At 48.9% G+C, this 16382-nt stretch overlaps 1 protein-coding gene across 6 annotated transcripts in view; it reads right to left on the bottom strand.

Annotated features, from left to right (window-relative positions):
• Positions 1-16382, bottom strand: part of LOC139235004 (cytosolic purine 5'-nucleotidase-like) — a 164195-nt gene that overhangs the window by 71220 nt on the left and 76593 nt on the right. The gene's annotated exons all lie outside the window — the stretch shown is intronic.

The raw sequence follows: 16382 nt of genomic DNA, 5'->3' as shown, positions 1-16382 counted from the left end.
CCCCCCACACCAGCTGGCCTGGGCCCGAGAGCGTGGGGCCGACAGGCCTGGGGGAGAGAGCAGCCAGCTTGGGGGAAGAGAGAGAAGCTGGGGGAGAGTGAGAGAGGATGGGGGAGAGACACAGGTGGGGGGGGAGGAAGACGGATTACATTCTTACAACCCCCTACAAGGAACATCGTTGGAGTGGATGGTATCCAAAAGTCACAACACTGTCACTATTCACTTCATACCCAATAAACCTGTTAACAATCCGTACACATTGCCTGCCCCATCTATGGTGGGGTGGGGGGAGGGGGGAGCCGGGGTGGGCGGGTTGGGAAGGATGCACTTTGACTGGGGGAGGGATGTATTGGTACTGGGGTAAGGTATGTTGGCTGGGGGAGGGATGTACTTGGACTGGGGTAAGGTACGTTGGCTGGGGGAGGGATGTACTTGGACTGGGGTAAGGTACGTTGGCTGGGGGAGGGATGTACTTGGACTGGGGTAAGGTACGTTGGCTGGGGGAGGGATGTACTTGGACTGGGGTAAGGTACGTTGGCTGGGGGAGGGATGTACTTGGACTGGGGTAAGGTATGTTGGCTGGGGGAGGGATGTACTTGGACTGGGGTAAGGTACATTGGCTGGAGGAGGGATGCACTTGGACTGGGGTAAGGCACTTTGGCTGGCCCTTGCTGTCTTCTGGGGAGCTTTGTTGTCTGTCGCTTCAGGAAGTCAAAGTGGATCAAAGTTACAATTTGCAGTGAGACCTTGGGATGGGCATTCCAGTGAAACTTCAGGGTGTGGCTTATCCTCCAAGGGGACCAATCATAGACAAAGGGTGGAGAATGGTGGCCATTTTGGCAGTACAAATAAGCATGTCCATAAGAAATAGGAGCAGGAGTAGGCCATTTGTCTCCTCGAGTCTGAAAGAGGCCAGCAGACCCTAAATGTATTGGTCAGAGGAAAATTTGCACCTAATTAAAATGACAAAATGGGAACATGCCACCCAACGATTTAGCATATGGCAGTAACAGAACAAGGAAGGCAATACTTCCAGGTCTTGTTAGTGAAACAAAGAGATGCTTTAAAAATGGATAATAAGCAGAACAGTTTTCATAATCGCATGCCAGTAAAATATCAGATTGATTGATTAATATTTCAAACAGTGCCTAGGATCAGACCATGGTGGCTTGGGTCAGATGTGGCCACATTGAGTGTGGAGCGTGGATACAAAGCCAAAGTCAGGGTTGGGAGCCTGGAAGCACATAAGCAGGGGCTGAAGCTAGACCCCACGTCAGATGCTGGCATGGCAAGATTGCAGGGAAGGTGCCGGCCAGGGCCCGAAGCTTAGGCTGAGTGAGGCTTCAAGTCAGAGTCAGTCCATCAGTGCTGTCAAACAGGATATAAAACCCAACAGCATTATCATCCATTAGTGGCTGCTGAATTGACTTACACAGTTGTTGCTGCACTTCAAAATAAATTCATTGTGAACTGCTTTCAAGCATTGCAACGTGATACAGTGCTTTATAATCACCGCATAGAATATCACACTCCCATTTATTCTGGGTATATTCAATACATCACAGATATGCTGCTGTATATGCTATATGCCATACCATGTACTTTATGCCATGCAAGCATGGGAGATTTATGCCAGCCACCCATACAGAAGACATATTGTAGTGTACAGGTTGAACCTCTCTTATCCAGCACCCTCGGGACCTGGCCTGTGCCGGATCGGGGATTTTGCCAGACGAGGGGAGGTCACGTGTTCTACCGTCTTTTACAACTGCCAGCCCCCAGCCAGCCAGTCCCGATACAGATATCACTGACTCCGCAATCCACCTCACCCCGCCCCCGCCCCCACCCCTCCACGACCTCCAAAACTCATTCAAAGTACTGAAGAGGTCTTTTCTTTTTGTTTGGCAAAGCGCCGACGGCAGTGGGGAGGGGAGGAGTGGTCAGCCCGAGGACGCGGCCCTCCGGCCCGACCCTGGAGGGAGCGCCGAGGGCAGCAGGGAGCGGAGGGAAAGAGCGGCCGACCCGACCCCGGACTGGACGCAGGAGGCAGCTCGATGGGACTCAGTACAATCCGTGTGCTGAGCCGGGATGGCGTTAAGAGCCAGCCCGCCCAGCGTAAGCGGTGCTATGGTGGCTCTGTGGCTGCAGGAGTTCCCGGCATCGAGGAGAAAGCTCGGCAAAGCGAAAAACTAGCCGGGACGGGGTTTAAACATATATATATATGTTTTTTAAATAACTTTTATCAAGCTTCTATTTATAATTTAATTCAAAATCTAATTATTAGTAGTACAGGTTGAACCTCTCTTCCCCCCTCCACCCTCGCCCCCCCACGGCTTGAATACCCCACCCTCAAAACCACTTAGGCAATCAGTGCCTTCAGAACCAGACCCGAGGAAGGAATTTCTGTCTTCAGGAGAGCAGAGAATATTGGTGAGTACCAAAAAAATGTATCTGCGCATGCGCTCCCCCGGTGGCCAGGAATGGTGCCAGACGAGGGGTGGTGCCGGATAAGAGAGTTGCGGATAAGAGAGGTTCAATCTGTATTTGCTTCATGAGTTCTTTGCTTAAGAATTTCCAGCTACGCATTTTGCTGTAAAGAACTAGTTGGTTTATTGGCAAAGGTTTAACAATCAAACTGAACACTAGCAGTTTAACCATCAGGCTCACAACGGCCCGCCTCATCGTGGAGAACCTGAACTCAATTAACTGGGGTCTTATTGAGTCTTGTGAACATCGCGTTGCCAGCTAAGCCACTCACAGTGCAACAGCTCCACAAGCCTTTTGGTTGGAAACAAAATTATTAAACAGTTAAATCCCCCTGATCTGGGGGACACTCTAAAACTTATCAGGGCTCTTTTTGTTTTTTTGGGGGGGGGTTTTGTGTTTTTTGTGGGGTCTTTTTTTGTTTTTTTTGGGCACTAAAACCATAAATTATACAAGTGCCCCCTATAAAAGGGGAGGGGGACACTAAAACCCGGCAATAAAACAAATTAAACTTTAAAACATATAAAATCAAATTAAAATTTGGTTGCCGGGGGTGATGATGCACTCCACTCCCTCCGGCGCCCACCTCGCGCGGAAGGACCGGCTGATGGCACCCTTGGCCGTGCCCAGGAGCAGTCCTACGAGGAGGCCCTCGGACCTACCCGCTCCCCTCCGCACAGGGTGCCCAAAGATCAAGAGTGTGGGACTGAAGTGCAACCAGAAATTGAGGAGCAGCCCCTTTAAATAATGAAACAGGGGCTGCAACCTCGCACACTCGATAAAAACATGGAACACGGACTCTTCCAGACCGCAGAAATTGCAGGCGGCCTGGGAGCCCGTGAACCGGTTTAAAAATTTGTTGCACGGGACTGCTCCGTGCACCACCCTCCAGGCCAAGTCCCCGATAAATAATGGGAGGACTCCCGCGTAGAGTGCACTCCATCGGGGACCTTTGCCTCCTCCGGACGGCAAGATGGTACGCCATGGCGTGTCCGGACGGCAGATGAGGATGGCAAAGTTGAGAGTGTGCAGGAGCAGCCCATACAGGAAACCTCTCCGCGCAGAACTGAAAGGCACGGAGGGGATTTCCCCGAGGCGGCTCAAGTTGTGAGGGCAACAGCTCCACAAACCTGTGAGCATACTCACAGGTGCATACATTACACATATGAACAGGTAAGATATACACTATGTAAATGGCTATATCCACTTGAACTGCTGGGCAAACAAATACCAGTGCCTCAATCATCAGTACAGCCTGTACAATTCTCCAATACCACGCCCCCTACACTGGTGTGTGGTTCTAACGAAAGGTCATTGACCTCATTAACTCTGTTTCTCACTCCACAGATGCTGCCTGACCTGCTGAGTATTTCCAGCATTTTCTGAATTTATTTCAGAGATCCAGCATCCAGCTTTTGTGTTCCAGTACATATGCGTTTAGCTAAACTGACAAAGAGCACAGATCCGCATTGATGATTACCTTTCCCCCCATGTAAGTGGCTTCCTCATTGGTTAGTTTTCAGAAACAGGCAGGTAGGCCATCTCGAGTTAACAAAATAACCTTCATTAAATAACTTGATGTCTACACCTAGTTATTCAAATTCCACAATTTATCCCCAAATTAACCATTTTTAGTGGCCGAGGAGTTCCTCCTGGAGTCACAGTGCAGATTTTGTCCCCTGCGGGGTACAACGTACTTGATTTTTGCAGCGCGGCAGCTACAGGAAAAATGCAGAGTACAGCGCCAGCCCTTATATATGGCCTTCTTCGACCTTACAAAGGCCTTTGACACTGTCAACCACGAGGGTCTATGGATCGTCGTCCTCCGTTTCGGATGCCCCCAAAAGTTCGTCACCATCCTCCGCCTGCTCCACGACGACATTCAGGCCGTGATCCTTACCAACGGATCCATCACAAACACAATTCAAGCCCAGACCGGGGTCAAGCAGGGCTGCGTCATTGCCCCAACCCTCTTCTCAATCTTTCTCGCCACCATGCTCCACCTCACAGTCAACAAGCTCCCCGCTGGAGTGGAACTAAACTACAGAACCAGTGGGAACCTGTTCAACTTGCGCCGTCTCCAGGCCAGATCCAAGACCCCCCCAACCTCTGTCGTCGAGCTACAGTACGCAGACGACGCCTGTGTCTGCGCACATACAGAGGCCGCACTCCAGGACATAGTCGACGTATTTATTGAGGCGTACGAAAGCATGGACCTTACGCTAAACATCTGGAAGACAAAGGTCCTCCACTAGCCTGTCCTCACCGCACAGCACTGCCCCCCAGTCATCAAGATCCATGGCGCATCCCTGGATACCGTGGACCACTTCCCATATCTCGGGAGCCTCCTATCAACAAGAGCAGGCATCGACGAAGAGATCCAACACCGCCTCCAGTGCGCCAGCGCAGCCTTCGGTCGCCTGAAGAAGAGTGTTTGAAGACCAGGCCCTCCAAACTGCCATCAAGCTCCAGGTCTACAGGGCTGCAGTAATACCTGCCCTCCTGTATGGCTCAGAGACATGGACCATGTACAGTCGACACCTCAAGTTTCTGGAGAAATATCACCAAAGATGTCTCCGCAAGATCCTACAAATCCCCTGGGAGGACAGGCACACCAACATCAGTGTCCTCACTCAGGCCAACATCCCCAGCATTGAAGCACTGACCACACTCGATCAGCTCCGCTGGACAGGCTACATAGTCCGCATGCCAGACACGAGACTCCCAAAGCAAGTGCTTTACTCGGAGCTCCTTCATGGCAAATGAGCCAAAGGTGGGCAGCGGAAATGCTACAAGGACACCCTCAAAGCCTCCCTGATAAAGTGCAACATCCCCACTGACACCTGGGAGTCCCTGGCCCAAGACCGCCCGAAGTGAAGGAAGTGCATCCGAGAGGGCGCTGAGCACCTCGAGTCTCAACGCCGCGAGCATGCAAAAATCAAGCGAAAGAGCGGCCGGCGAACCAGTCCCACCCACCCCTTCCCTCAACGACGGTCTGTCCCACCTGTGACAGAGTCTGTGGCTCTCGTATTGGACTGTTCAGCCAACAAAGAACACACTTCAGGAGCGGAAGCAAATCTTCCTCGATTCCGAGGGACTGTCTATGATGATAATTATATCCCGGGATACGCATTTATGGGGCTTGACATGACACAAGGATGAAATGTCAAGTTGATCATGTGGTCTCTTATGCACTGCATCTGGTATTTTATGTAATGTAATACAAGGTGTGAATTATCACATGCTACTGTGAATTTCAATTCTTCAGTAAGTCATATAAACCAGTTTTGTCTAGAATTTATTTGGCATTGACTTCCTTAATATTTGTTCGAATACACAGCTGGGCTTGACATATCAATTATATATCTATTTGATTAAGAAAAATCTGAAGCTGGTTCACCGAGTTGAACTCAACTGGATTTTCTTTCAATCATTGCTAATCGGACAGTTAATTTGGTTTAAAAGCAAATCCAAGTTACAGTTACAGTCGTTGAACTCAACATGTGATTCAGACAAAAAGTGCTCAAGCTTTGTAAGTGCTGGCTTTTGCATGAAGCCCTTAATGTGTGCACAGAGCTGTGTTTGCACTATTATAAAGTAAGAGATAAGAGAAGAGTTCACGCTGGATATGGATATGTTACTGAGGTCGCTCTTGAATAGCTAAACAAACAAAGCTGTACCCAGCCAACAGGCTTTTACCTCCACTCTAAAAGTGGGCTCATCATGCACCTTTTCTGGGAGAGAGTGTCACATTAATAAATAATATTACACAAACGTATCTGTCACAGAACTTTGCTTACACCCTGCTGACAATTATTTGCTCATGTAGCCCCAAGAAATGGGCCACTGTCTCTTCTTCAGTGTCAGCTGTGGCTCAGTGGGTGACACACTCTCCTCTGAGTCAGAAGGTTACCAGGCTTATGGTCTACAAACTGTATGGCCCTCCTGTATGGCTCAGAGACGTCCTTATACAGTAGACACCTCAAATCGCTGGAGAAACACCATCAACGATCCTGCAAATCCCCTGGGAAGACAGACGCACCAAAGTTAGCGTCCTCGATCAGGCCAACATCCCCAGCATCGAAGCACTGACCACACTCGACCAGCTCCGTTGGGCGGGCCATATTGTTCGCATACCTGACACAAGACTCCCAAAGCAAGCGCTCTACTCGGAACTCCTACACAGCAAGCGAACCCCAGGTGGGCAGAGGAAACATTTCAAGGACACCCTCAAAGCCTCCTTGATAAAATGCAACATCCCTACCGATGTCTGGGAGTCCCTGGCCAAAGTCAGCCCTAAATGGAGGAAGTGCATCCGAGAGGGCGCTGAGCACCTCGAGTCTCGTTGCCGAGAACATGCAGAAAGCAAGCGCAGGTAGCGGAAGGAGCGAGCGGCTAACCAGACTCCCCACCCACCCTTTCCTTCAACGACTGTCTGTCCCATCTGTGACAGAGACTGTAATTCCCATATCGGACTGTACAGTCACCTGAGAACTCACTTTTAGAATGGAAGCAAGTCTTCCTCAATTTCGAGGGACTGCATGCCAACTTTCAATGACTGATGTACCATGACACCCAGGTCTCACTGCACCTCTCCTTTTCCTAATCTGCCGCCATTCAGATAATATTCTGCCTTCGTGTTTTTGCCACCAAAGTGGATAACCTCACATTTATACACATTATATCACATCTGCCACGCGTTGCCCACTCACCTCACATGTCCAAGTCACCCTGCAGCCTTTTAGCGTCCTCCTCACAGCTCACACTGCCACCCAGCTTAGTGTCATCTGCAAACTTGGAGATATTACACTCAATTCCCTCATCCAAATCATTAATGTATATTGTAAATAGCTGGGGTCCCAGCACTGAGCCCTGCGGTACCCCACTAATCACTGCCTGCCATTCTGAAAAGGACCAGTTTATCCCGACTCTCTGCTTCCTGTCTGCCAACCGGTTCTCTATCCACGTCAGTACATTACTCCCAATACCATGTGCTTTAATTTTGCACACCAATCTCTTGTGTGGGAACTTGTCAAAAGCCTTTTGAAAGTCCAAATACACCACATTCACTGGTTCTCCTTGTACACTCTACTAGTTACATCCACAAAAAATTCTAGAAGATTTGTCAAGCAGGATTTCCCTTTCATAAATCCATGCTGACATGGGCCAATCCCGTCACTGCTTTTCAAATGATGTTGGTAAAGGGACCAAGGACTACTTGAATACGTTGGCTGATTCTCCATTGACAGGGCTGGAAGAAGAGAAAGATTTAGGTGTGATTGACAATCGTTCATTGAAAGTCTCCAGTCACGTTTGTCTCTTAACAAGGGGAATCATGTGATCGGATGCATCTCTACGGCACTTGATTCTGAATCACAGGAAGTTATTTTAACTGTCTGACTCATTGGTGAGGCCATATTTGAAGTATTGTGCCCCTTTATTTTCAAAAAACGATGGCCTCATAGGGCTGGAATCTTGCCAGCGTCCAGAGGGCGGGTTCAGAGGCAGGTCCGCTGTCAAAATCGAAATGATTGACAGCGGGTCCGGATCCCGCTGTGAACCTGCCTCTGCGACAGTTTCCCTGCGACAGTTTCCCAAGTGCCGGTTTTACAGACCTGACACTAAGAGTTGGGTCAGACTGCTTATGATGATGTGGGTTCAAGTCGCACTCCAGCTCACACTGCCACCCAACTTAGTGTCATCCGCAAATTTGGGGATACTACAATGGAGTAGGCCATTCGGCCCTTCTAGCCTGCACCGCCATTCAATGAGTTCATGGCTGAACATGCAACTTCAGGACCCCATTCCTGCTTTCTCGCCATACCCCTTGATCCCCCTAGTAGTAAGGACCTCATCTAACTCCTTTTTGAATATATTTAGTAAATTGGCCTCAACAACTTTCTGTGGTAGAGAATTCCACAGGTTCACCACTCTCTGGGTGAAGAAGTTTCTCCTCATCTCGGTCCTAAATGGCTTACCCCTTATCCTTAGACTGTGACTCCTGGTTCTGGACTTCCCCAACATTGGGAACATTCTTCCTGCATCTAAACTGTCTAAACCCATCAGAATTTTAAACGTTTCTATGAGGTCCCCTCTCATTCTTCTGAACTCCAGTGAATACAAGCCCAGTTGATCCAGTCTTTCTTGATAGGTCAGTCCAAATCCTGGGAATCAGTCTGGTGAACCTTCGCTGCACTCCCTCAATAGCAAGAATGTCCTTTCTCAGGTTAGGAGACCAAAACTGTACACAATATTCCAGGTGTGGCCTCACCAAGGCCCTGTACTACTGTAGCAACACCTCCCTGCCCCTGTACTCAAATCCCCTCGCTATGAAGGCCAACATGCCATTTGCTTTCTTAACCGCCTGCTGTACCTGCATGCCAACCTTCAATGACTGATGGACCATGACACCCAGGTCTCGTTGCACCTCCCCTTTTCTTAATCTGTCACCATTCAGATAATAGTCTGTCTCTCTGTTTTTACCACCAAAGTGGATAACCTTACATTTATCCACATTATACTTCATCTGCCATGCATTTGCCCACTCACCTAACCTATCCAAGTCGCTCTGCAGCCTCATAGCATCCTCCTCGCAGCTCACACTGCCACCCAACTTAGTGTCATCCGCAAATTTGGAGATACTACATTTAATCCCCTCGTCTTAATCATTAATGTACAGTGTAAACAGCTGGGGCCCCAGCACAGAACCTTGCGGTACCCCACTAGTCACTGCCTGCCATTCTGAAAAGTACCCATTTACTCCTACTCTTTGCTTCCTGTCTGACAACCAGTTCTCAATCCATGTCAGCACACTACCCCCAATCCCATGTGCTTTAACTTTGCACATTAATCTCTTGTGTGGGACCTTGTCGAAAGCCTTCTGAAAGTCCAAATATACCACATCAACTGGTTCTCCCTTGTCCACTGTACTGGAAATATCCTCAAAAAATTCCAGAAGATTTGTCAAGCATGATTTCCCTTTCACAAATCCATGCTGACTTGGACCTATCATGTCACCTCTTTCCAAATGCACTGCTATGACATCCTTAATAATTGATTCCATCATTTTACCCACTACCGATGTCAGGCTGACCGGTCTATAATTCCCTGTTTTCTCTCTCCCTCTTTTTTTAAAAAGTGGGGTTACATTGGCTACCCTCCACTCCATAGGAACTGATCCAGAGTCAATGGAATGTTGGAAAATGACTGTCAATGCATCCGCTATTTCCAAGGCCACCTCCTTAAGTACTCTGGGATGCAGTCCATCAGGCCCTGGGGATTTATCGGCCTTCAATCCCATCAATTTCCCCAACACAATTTCCCGACTAATAAGGATTTCTCTCAGTTCCTCCTCCTTACTAGACCCTCTGACCCCTTTTATATCCGGAAGGTTGTTTGTGTCCTCCTTAGTGAATACCGAACCAAAGTACTTGTTCAATTGGTCTGCCATTTCTTTGTTCCCCGTTATGACTTCCCCTGATTCTGACTGCAGGGGATGTACGTTTGTCTTTACTAACCTTTTTCTCTTTACATATCTATAGAAACTTTTGCAATCCGTCTTAATGTTCCCTGCAAGCTTCTTCTCGTACTCCATTTTCCCTGCCCTAATCAAACCCTTTGTCCTCCTCTGCTGAGTTCTAAATTTCTCCCAGTCCCCGGGTTCGCTGCTATTTCTGGCCAATTTGTATGCCACTTCCTTGGCTTTAATACTATCCCTGATTTCCCTTGATAGCCACGGATGAGCCACCTTCCCTTTTTTCTTTTTACGCCAGACAGGAATGTACAATTGTTGTAGTTCATCCATGCGGTCTCTAAATGTCTGCCATTGCCCATCCACAGTCAACCCCTTAAGTATCATTCGCCAATCTATCCTAGCCAATTCACGCCTCATACCTTCAAAGTTACCCTTCTTTAAGTTCTGGACCATGGTCTCTGAATTAACTGTTTCATTCTCCATCCTAATGCAGAATTCCACCATATTATGGTCACTCTTCCCCAAGGGGCCTCGCACAACGAGATTGCTAATTAATCCTCTCTCATTACACAACACCCAGTCTAAGATGGCCTCCCCCCTAGTTGGTTCCTCGACATATTGGTCTAGAAAACCATCCCTTATGCACTCCAGGAAATCCTCCTCCACCGTATTGCTTCCAGTTTGGTTAGCCCAATCTATGTGCATATTAAAGTCACCCATTATAACTGCTGCACCTTTATTGCATGCACCCCTAATTTCCTGTTTGTTACCCTCCCCAACATCACTACTACTGTTTGGAGGTCTGTACACAACTCCCACTAACGTTTTTTGCCCTTTGGTGTTCTGCAGCTCTACCCATATAGATTCCACATCATCCAAGCTAATGTCCTTCCTAACTATTGCATTAATCTCCTCCTTAACCAGCAATGCTACCCCACCTCCTTTTCCTTTTATTCTATCCTTCCTGAATGTTGAATACCCCTGGATGTTGAGTTCCCAGCCCTGATCATCCTGGAGCCATGTCTCTGTAATCTCAATCACATCATATTTGTTAACATCTATTTGCACAGTTAATTCATCCACCTTATTATGGATACTCCTTGCATTAAGACACAAAGCCTTCAGGCTTGTTTTTTTAACACCCTTTGTCCTTTTAGAATTTTGCTGTACAGTGGCCCTTTTTGTTCTTTGCCTTGGGTTTCTCTGCCCTCCACTTTTCCTCATCTCCTTTCTGTCTTTTGCTTTTGTCTCCTTTTTGTTTCCCTCTGTCTTCCTGCATTGGTTCCCATCCCCCTGCCATATTAGTTTAACTCCTCCCCAACAGCACTAGCAAACACTCCCCCTAGGACATTGGTTCCGGTCCTGCCCAGGTGCAGACCGTCCGGTTTGTACTGGTCCCACCTCCCCCAGAACCGGTTCCAATGCCCCAGGAATTTGAATCCCTCCCTGCTGCACCACTGCTCAAGCCACGTATTCATCTGCGCTATCCTGCGATTCATACTCTGACTAGCACGTGGCACTGGTAGCAATCCCGAGATTACTACTTTTGAGGTCCTACTTTTTAATTTAGCTCCTAGCTCCTTAAATTCGTTTCGTAGGACCTCATCCCTTTTTTTACCTATGTCGTTGGTACCAATGTGCACCACAACAACTGGCTGTTCTCCCTCCCATTTTAGAATGTCCTGCACCCGCTCCAAGACATCCTTGACCCTTGCACCAGGGAGGCAACATACCATCCTGGAGTCTCGGTTGCGGCCGCAGAAACGCCTATCTATTCCCCTCACAATTGAATCCCCTATCACTATCGCTCTCCCACTCTTTTTCCTGCCCTCCTGTGCAACAGAGCCAGCCACGGTGCCATGAACTTGGCTGCTGCTGCCCTCCCGATGTTGGGGAAGTCCGGGGGACATAGTCTAAGGATAAGGGCGAAGCCATTTAGGACTGAGATGAGAAGAAATTTCTTCACTCAGAGTTGTTAACCTGTGGAATTCCCTACCGCAGAGAGTTGTTGATGCCAGTTCATTGGATATATTCAAGGGGGCCGAATAGAAACATAGAAACATAGAAAATAGGTACAAGAGTAGGCCATTCGGCCCTTCGAGCCTGCACCACCATTCAGTAAGATCATGGCTGATCATTCCCTCAGTACACCTTTCCTGCTTTCTCTCCATACCCCTTGATCCCTTTAGCCGCAAAGGCCATATCTAACTCCCTCCTGAATATATCCAATGAACTGGCATCAACAACTCTCTGCGTTGGGGAATTCCAGAGGTTAACAACTCTCTGAGTGAAGAAGTTTCACCTAATCTCAGTACTAAATGGCCTACCCCTTATCCTAAGACTGTGTCCCCTGGTTCTGGACTTCCCCATCATCGGGAACATTCTTCCCGCATCTAACCTGTCCAGTCCCATCAAAATCTTGTAAGTTTCTATGAGATCCCCTCTCATCCTTCTAAACTCCAGTGTATAAAGGCCCAGTTGATCCAGTCTCTCCTCATATGTCAGTCCCGCCATCTCGGGAATCAATCTGGTGAACCTTCACTGCACTCCCTCAATAGCAAGAACGTCCTTCCTCAGATTAGGAGACCAAAACTGAACACAATATTCCAGGTGAGGCCTCACCAAGGCCCAGTACAACTGCAGTAAGACCTCCCTGCTCCTATACTCAAATCCCCTAGCTATGAAGGCCAACATACCATTTGCCTTCTTCACCGTCTGCTGTACCTGCATGCCAACTTTAAATGACTGATGAACCATGACACCCAGGTCTCGTTGCACCGCCCCCCTTCCTAATCTGCCGCCATTCAGATAATATTCTGCCATCGTGTTTTTGCCCCCACAGTGGATAACCTCACATTTATCCACATTGTACTGCATCTGCCATGCATTTGCGCACTCACCTAACCTGTCCAAGTCACCCTGCAACCTTTTAGCGTCCTCCTCACAGCTCACATCGCCACCCAGCTTAGTGTCGTCTGCAAACTTGGAGATATTACACTCAATTCCTTCAATGGCCTACTCCTGCATCAATTTTCTATGTTTCTATGTATCATTACTTTATATTTCTCCACACGAAACTCCATTTGACATTCCTTGGTGTATGCACCATTTCTGCAGGTCGACTTGATTACTTTCGATCTCAACAGCACTAAACCACTGACCACATAACTTGGCGTCCTTAGTAAATTTCATAGCATTACTGATAGCACCCCATCGCATAACATTTACAATAGCACCTTGTTTGTATATTATATATATATAGTGTACTTAACGTAGTAAAACATCCCAAGGCGCTTCACAAGAGCATTATAAAATAAAATCTAATACCATGCCACATAAGGAAATATTAGGGCAGATGGCCTAAAACTTGATCAAAGAGGTAGGTTTTAAAGAGCGTCTTAAAGGAGAAAAGAGAGGTACAGAGGCGGAGAGGTTTAGGGAGGGAATTCCAGAGCTTAGGACTGTGACAGCTGAAGTCACGGCCGGCAATTGGTGGAGCGATTGAATTTACTGGGACTACTACGTGCTTCAGTCTTATTTAAATATGGAACAGTTTCAAATTACAGATCTCTCTATCTCTTCCATCTCAGACACAGCAGAGTTATCCCGATAAGAGAAGCAGAGTAACCGCCAACCCCCTCCACCCCTGCCCCCCACCCGACCTCTGTAAAGTCCTTTCTCTACACCGTGAAACCACACGAGGCACATTCCAGGGACAAGGCCACTCGGTGACCTTAACTCTTTATTACAGGACTCCACAAGTGATGTCCCTGCGTGGGACCTCCCTTTATATACCTGTGTGATCAGGTAAGGAGTGTCTCCCACAAGTTCACGCCCTGTGGTCAAGGTGTGCATCTAAGTTGAGTGTATACAGTAATACAGTGGTGTTACAGTGTAGTTACAAACATGACATCACCTTCCCCCTCCCCCTCCCCAAAGTCTTACTGGGATCATAGGTTCAGTCTTTCAGGTGGTCTATGCTCCCTCGTGGAGCGCCGCAGTAGGGGCTCTGGTTGTTGGACGCTGATGTGAGTGTCTGTCACCTGTGGTGATTCCGGCCTGTCTGGGCTGACCTCAGGGACTGTGCATTCTTCCGATTGCTCTTGTTGCACGTTCGCTGGTGGTAGTGTGAGCTCCATCTCATGGTCTTCTTCAGGTTCCTCCGTGTCCATGCTGAACCTTTTTTTTTACTTGGTCCAGATGCTTACAGCATATCTGGCCATTGTTGAGTTTTACCACGATGATCCTATTCCCCTCTTTGCCAATTACAGTACCCTCAAGACTTTTGGGCCCCATGGCATGATTGAGGATGAATACAGGATCATTTATTTCTATACATCTCCCCCTTGAATTTCGGTCATGGTACTCGTTTTGTGACTTGCGCTTGCCCTCAACTATGTCGGTCAGGACTGGGTGGATGAGGGACAACTGAGTTTTGAGTGTCCGTTTCATGAGTAGCTCTGCGGGCGGGACCCCTGTGAGCGAGTGCAGGTGGGATCTATAGGCCAGCAGAAGGCGCGATAGGCAGCATTGTAGGGAGGGTCCTTGAATCCTGAGCATACCTTGCTTAATGATTTGGACTGCCCGTTCCGCCTGGCCATTGGAGGTCGGCTTGAACGGTGTAGTCCTGACGTGGTTGATGCTATTGCTCGACATAAACTCCCAGAATTCATAGCTCATGAAACACGGGCCATTGTCACTAACCAGGATGTCCGGCAAGCCATGGGTTGCAAAGATCGCACGTAGGCTTTCCACGGTGGTGGATGACGTGCATGAATTCAGGATGATGCACTCGATCCATTTCGAGTACGCATCTACTACAATGAGGAACATCTTCCCCATGAACGGGCCCGCGTAATCAACGTGAATGCGTGACCATGGCTTGGTGGGCCAGGGCCACGGGCTGAGCGGGGCCACCCTGGGGGCATTACCCAGCTGGGCACAGGTCGTGCACCTGTAAACACAGTGTTCCAGGTCTGAATCAATTCCAGGCCACCAAACGTGCGACCGGGCCTTCATCATCACAATGCCTGCGTGCTCGCTGTGGAGTTCCCTGATGAATGCCTCCCTGCCCTTCTGAGGCATAACTACTCGGCTGCCCATAGTAGGCAGTCGGCTTGGATGGAGAGCTCATCCATCCGCCTGTGGATCTGTCTGACCTCCTCAGGGCATGTCCGTGTGCGGGCACCCAATCCCCAGTCAGGACACATTTCTTAATCAAGGATAGGAGGGGATCTTTGTTTGTCCAGATTTTGATCTGGCGGGCTGTGACAGGGGAGCCTGTACTGTCAAAGGCATCGACAGCCATGACCATCTCAGCGCTTTGCTCAGCTGCCCCCTCGGTGGTGGCCAGTGGGAGCCTGTTGAGCGCGTCAGCACAATTTTCAGTGCCGGGCCGGTGCCAGATGGAGTAGTCATAAGCAGCTAGCGTGAGGGCCCACCGCTGTATGCGAGCTAATGCGTTGGCATTGACAGCCTTGCTGTCTGACAACAGGGTTGTGAGTGGCTTGTGGTCCATCTCTAATTCAAACTTCCTACCGAAAAGGTACTGATGCATTTTTTTTTCACCATAGACACATGCCAGCGCTTCCTTCTCGACCATGCCATATCCCTGTTCTGCTTGAGAGAGCAACCTGGAGGCATAAGCCACAGGTTGTAGCTGACCCTCAGCATTACCCTGCTGCAACACGCACCCAACCCCATAGGACGATGCATCACAAGTCAGAACTAAATGTTTACAGGGGTCGTACAGGGTCAACAATGTGTTTGAACAAAGTAAGTTTCACGCCCGATCAAAAGCCCGTTCCTGACAGTCCCCCCAAAACCAATCGCAACCCTTACGCAGGAGTACGTATAGCGGCTCCAACAACGTGCTGAAGTTCGGCAGAAAGTTCCCGAAATAGTTCAACAGTCCCAGGAATGAACGCAGCTCCGATGTGTTGCAGGGCCTGGGTGCTCGTCGAATCGCCTCTGCTTTGGATTCGGTGGGCCGAATCCCATCTGCAGCAACCCTCCTGCCCAGAAACTCAACCTCAGGAGCTAAAAACATTTAGACTTCTTGAGTCGCAGGCCTACCCGGTCCAGTCAGCGTATCACCTCCTCCAGGTTGTGGAGGTGTTCCTCGGTATCTCGACCCGTGATGAGGATGTCGTCCTGGAATACGATCGTTCCCGGAATGCATTTAAGCAGGCTTTCCATGTTACGTTGAAAAATCGTGGCCGCTGATCGAATGCCAAACGGGCACTTGTTATACGCAAACAGTCCCTTGTGCGTGGTGATGGTGGTCAGTAGTTTGGATTTGTCGGCCAGTTCCTGGGTCATATAGGCTGAAGTGAGGTCCAACTTGGTGAACAGCTTGCCGCCTGCCAGCGTGGCAAAAAGGTCCCCTGCTCTTGGGAGCGGGTATTGGTCTTGTAGGGACACC

Source organism: Pristiophorus japonicus, chromosome 22, assembly GCF_044704955.1.
Source record: "Pristiophorus japonicus isolate sPriJap1 chromosome 22, sPriJap1.hap1, whole genome shotgun sequence".
NCBI lineage: Eukaryota > Metazoa > Chordata > Chondrichthyes > Pristiophoridae > Pristiophorus > Pristiophorus japonicus.
The sequence above is the reverse complement of the archived record's forward strand: the minus strand, read 5'-3'. Positions and strand labels throughout refer to the sequence as shown.